Source organism: Dendrobium catenatum, unplaced genomic scaffold (assembly GCF_001605985.2).
Source record: "Dendrobium catenatum unplaced genomic scaffold, ASM160598v2 fragScaff_scaffold_1111, whole genome shotgun sequence".
NCBI lineage: Eukaryota > Viridiplantae > Streptophyta > Magnoliopsida > Asparagales > Orchidaceae > Dendrobium > Dendrobium catenatum.
Window position 1 is genome coordinate 62612 of NW_021319573.1, and position 6000 is coordinate 68611.

Genomic DNA, 6000 nt, shown 5'->3' on the forward strand with positions numbered 1-6000 from the left:
TGCTTCTTATAAAAAAATGTTCTCCACAACCTATAGCGGCTTTTCTAGGTCAATTGCAGGAATAAAAAAATGCAGAAGAAAATGGATCACTTATTATTGGCAACCTTATTCAACGAAGCATTGAAAATTCCTCCTTTCGTTAAACTACATTTCCTTAAATTTCTTCATTTCAAACTCACTTGGGCCTATTTGGTTGGATTATATGAATATGTAAAATATTCTAAATACAAAGGTGTTGAAAATTTTAGTGTTTGGTTAGATGAAAAAGGAATGCAGAGTAAAGTAAATTATAGGGTAAATTAAGTTAGTTCATTTTTGAGGTAAATTAAATTCATTTAGTTTTGAGTGAGAATTATTTACACCGCAAGCCAGCCCATTTTATCACTGTTGATCATTGTCAATGGCCACTAGTCATCACTATTAGCCATCTCAAGCTCATCTAGCCACCAACGTCACTTGCTGCCAACCACCATTATCGTTGTAGGCCTCCATCGATCATCACTATAGCACAACCAACATTGTCGTTGCAGTCGGCCACCACCGTCGCCACCTTATGTCAGTGCCACCCAATGCTAGCCATCACCACTGTCATCTGCCATTCATCACCATATTAAAATTTTACTTTACTTTCATTTTACCTCAAAATAAACAAAAAAAATCATTAAACTTGAATTTATTTTATATTCATCCAAATAACTTCAAAGTATTCCTTTTGCACTGCATTTCTCTTATACTACATTCATTTTACACAATTCTTTTTTTTTTTGAGCAAACCAAACAACTCCTTAAATTAAAGATTTGAATAACTTATTATTCATTTAAATGATGTGAATAATTTTAAATGTTTAAGATTATATAAGAAACTTTCTAAATACAAATGTAGGCGAAGAAAATCAATAAAAACTACATTAATACATAAGTTAATAAAAGGCTACAACAATAACAACAACAACAACATCAAGCTTTTGTCCCACTACGTGGGGTCGGCTACATGAATCCTTTTTCTCCATTGTGTATGGTTAAAAGTCAAATTCTTTTTTAAATCTAATAAAGAAAGATTATTTATGATATTTTCTAATCAAGTCTTTTAGGGTCTACCTCTATCTTTCTTAACATAAGTTAAATTTAATACCTCAACTTTCCTAATCGGGTCATCGGAAGGCCTTCGTTTAATGTGACCAAACCATCTAAGACGACTATCTCTAATCTTATCTTCCACTGGAGCTACTCCAACCTTTTCACGTATATGCTCATTTCGTATCCTATCTCTAGGGTCAACCACTCATCCACCTAAGCTCCTTCATCTCTACCACTTAACTTAGTATTATGCTTCTCTTGTCAATGGCCAAATTCGACACGCATAAAACATTGCAGATTCACCACATACTTATAGATTTTCTCTAAGTTTGAGGGGGAAATTTTCTGATCGTCAATAGCCCGATTGCATTCCTTCCACTTCAACCAATTCCAACTTTGAATTATGCTGATAATAATCCCACAATTTCAACCAATCACTGTGAACATAGACCAAGATATCTTAAAATGTGTACTCTTATTAAATGACTGCTCGCCCAAAGGCACAATCCATCACGTAGGTCTATTGCTTCTAATTTCCACTTACATAATTCAATTTTAATCTTGCTCAAGTGAAACCTTTAGACGCTAATTAAATATTATATGCAAATTTTTTCATTTTAGAGAGTCAAATGATGATAACTCACATTAAAGAGAGGCGAAGTGTGCATAAGTGTGTTTGGTGAGAAAATCCTAATGTTGATCCTCAAACAATACACAAAACAAAAATAGCACTCATTTGGAGTTATTCCAACATAAATGATAATCACATAGCCACATATTCTTTAGTGATTTGAATTATAAGATTTCAATGGGTAGTGGAACACATTGTTGAACTTGTTCACTGATTGATTAGGTTGTTAACCTAAGTTATACCCACGGCTAACTAAGATGGGGAGGGGGGGGGGGGGTGAATTGGTAATTAAAAATTAATCCATCTTTTTTAATATTTTAAAACGAAAATAAACTTTAATGAATTTTTCTATAAAAATATTTTTCAACCATAAGTTATAAACGCTAAAAACAAAAACAGCGGAAAAATAAAAGACACGAGATTTATGGTGGTTCGGTCAAAACCAGACTTATATCCACTCCCCGGAGGCACCCTCCGAGTATTGCACTAATACCACTAGTGACTCTCCTTTTGCACCCACAGCAAGGCAGAGAAGCCTTTACAAAAATTCTTTCCACCACTACCCGGTGCTGCAGAAAACTGTCGTCCTTTTACACTATCCCCAGTGTTGGCAGAGAACCGTCCGTCCTTTCACACTCCCCCGATGTCGGCAGAGAACCGTCATCCTTTTACATTCTCCCGGTGTAGGCAGAAAACTCTTCGTCCTTTCACACTCTCCTAGTGTGGGAAGAGAACCCTTCGTCCTTTCACACTCTCCTAGCGTGGGCAGAGAACCCTCGTCCTTTCACACTCTCCTAGTGTGGGCAGAGAACCCTAGTCCTTTCACACTCTCCTAGTGTGAGCAGAGAACCCTCGGCTATTCACACTCTTTAAGTGTCGGCAGAGAACCAGATCTCCTTGACAGATCTTTTTCATAAGAAATCTAGAAGGAAGAGAGAAAAGAGTGAAGTAATCACAAACCAAGAGTAAAGACTCTTACATTTGAGTACCAAGTGAAACCTTCACGCTCCAATGGCAAGAAATCTCCTTCAAACACTCGCTCACACTCTCTTCTTGACTCTGCTTTCAATAGGCACGAAGATCAATAAGCAAAAAGATTTAGTGGCAGTTTAGATTGGACTTTATATAAGAAAGACACAAAAAATTGTCAAAAAACTGTAAATTTTCTAGTCAACACGCATTGGATCGTCCTGTACGATCGTGGATCGTCCTAGACGATTTTACTTAAATGCGTTGGAAACGAACCAAATGTATATGGGTGCGAGATGACTTCGTACACACACATCGTCCCATACGAACTAGGTTCGTCCGGTACGAACGGTTATTCCATAGGAGATGACTTTGCACATCTTTTTCAAATTTGTGGCACATTTTTGTGCATCTTTTCACTTGTTGGACTTATTTTGTGCCTCTTTTTCACATTGCGAACCTTTGCGTATTCCTTTTGATTTTTTTTTTTACATTTGTATATTTTTCAAGAGTAATCGTATTCTTTCCAAAATCAATAATCTAAAATTTCAAATTTTTCTAAGTGCATAAATATTTATTGATAAGTGAAATATAAAATAAAAAATATCACAATTGCAATAATAATTTTAGACATTAATGAAATTTAAATAAGAGATATGAAATTGACAATCTTAATAACATCAAGTTATAAGCAAAACTTAAATTTAGAAAAATTATATTTTTTAATGAATTTAATTTTAACTTGCATTTCAAAGTATAGCACTATTAAGATAAAAAATCTAATGATTGACATAAAGGCTAACACACATTTCAAAAACTAATTAAAGCCAAAACACGATAATATACATTGATATCAAAATGATAATATTACAATCATAGCAAAGTATATCAATACATCATATGACTCTAAACAACAAACATCTAAAGAAGAGAGAATACATCAAACTTTTCTAAAACAACAACTAAATAAACACATAAAAATAAGTGCAACTGTCACTCAAAGGACCCTGATCTAGAGGAAGAGGAGGTGCAGCACCAAAGAGGTTAAAATAAGTACTCATCATAAGCACATTGGTACTGATATCATTCATTTGATTTCTCATAAACCCCATGTCATGTTGATATTGTGCATCCTACTGCTGAAGATGAGTCTCAATTTGATCAAAACGTTGATCAAAATGAGTCTCTAGTCGATCAATTCTTTGACCAAATCCTGATAATTTGCTTCATTGGCGGGTGCAGGTGCAGCTTCAAGTTCTTCCTCATTATCACTAATGACATGTGCTTTACTTGATTCATCATTTTTGAAGATTACTCTAAATAATCCGTCGTTGTAGTAGAACGGTTCTTCAAACTCTTGATCAGAATGAACTAAATAGTATTTTTTATCCAGAATATAGGCAACTAGAAGTCATAATGCAATGTTCCTCTTTCTTTTATGCTTGATATGACTTATTCCAGAAAGTCCATAGAGATAGTCAAGGATTAATTGGGCTTCATCTATAGGTTCTCTAGTCATGATAAAAAAGGTCACCATAGAAAGAAGAGGGGTTATATTGATTCTATGACCAGCTTTAGGAATATTAGAAGTTCTAAGAACATGCTGGATGATACGTGCATTACGGATGAGACCAGATACTTTAGTCATATGATCGTTAAAATTGTGTCCTCTAATTACATTATTAATTTGATACCATTCATAATCATGAGTGGTGATCAAGGTGTGTGCTCTAGCTCCTTCAGATCTTAGGTTAAAAAATGCTCCTAAGTCATCCTTGATAATTTCAACTTTTTGTTTAAAGACAAAGGAACGAATTATAGTTAGAATTCTGGAGGGAGTGATTTTTGTTGAGACAAACCTAGGAAAAGATTCCTCATTAGCTTTGGAACGAAAATTCTCAAAAGAATTTCTATGTGGTTTCTTGGCCAGAACCTTTTGACGCTTGCTTGAACTTGCCATTGAAAAAGATCTAAAGTACGAAAGAGTTTGAAAGTGATGTTTAGAGTGTGACTGTTGAGTTCAAAAGCCCGTCTATTTATTAAAAAATAACTTGTTCATACCAGACGAACTCACTTTCGTCCCGTACAAAAAAATTTTGTATGGACGAACCAATGCGTCAAAATGAAATGGCTTTTTGTAATCAACACAACTTATAAAGTGTCCTTTCGTACAGACTTTTGACCAAACTGATCGTACAGACGATTATGTGTTCTTCCTGGGACGATCAGAACTTATGATTGTTATAAAGGCAGTTTAATTCGTCCCCCACATCGAACCGACATGTGTTTGTCCGGTACGAACCAAAGGTTCGTACGACGAAGTAAGTATTAAAAACTATCTTATCCATTCAACTGCTTTATTCAATCGTCCCGCCGTTTGAAAAACATTTCGTCCTAGATGATCGTGACGATCGTACAGACGAAGTGACAATTAAAAACTGAAAATTGCACGCAAATTGTTTAAAAATCTGACAGTTTGACACACTACACAAATCGTCCCGTACGAAAAAAGTTCGTCCCAGACAATTATCACTCAAAATTTTAAAATCATGCACTCAATCAAAACTAAAACATAAAGCACTCTAAAAGCATAATGAACAACAAAAAATACAAACTCTAAATAAAAAAAAAAACACAATCACAAGATCAAAAACTTATAAAAAATAACAAAAAAACACTAACTAGAAAACACATATCAATATTGCAGAAAATATTTTTAATTAAGCATTCAAATCAATCACACCAAGCCTTGTTCTTAATGCACTGAAAATATCAAAGGCTAAAGGTTTTGTAAAAATGTCTGCAAGTTGATTTTTAGTAGAAACATGAGTGAGTTCAATTTCTCCTTTAGATATATTATCCCTTATGAAGTGATGCCTTATGTCTATATGTTTGGTTCTTGAATGTTGAATAAGATTTTTAAAAATGCAAATAGCACTAGTGTTATCACAATAAATTGGAATAGTGCCTATAGTTAATTATAAATCAATCAACTGTTGTTTTAACCAAAGTACTTGTGTCACATAATTTCTTAATGCAATGTATTCAGCTTCTGCAGTAGATAGGGCTACTGAATTTTGTTTTCTACTGGATCAAGAAACTAGAGAATTTCCAATAAACGGACATGTTCCAGAAGTGCTCTTTCTATCCACCCTACAACCTGCAAAGTCAGAATCTGAATAACCAATTATTTCAAATGAAGAGCTAAACCTAGGATACCAAATTTCTTTTTCATAAAAATCTTAGAGGAAGAGAGAAAGAGTGAAGTAAATTCACCAAACCAAGAGTAAAGACCTTACATTTTTGAGTACCAAGTGAAACCT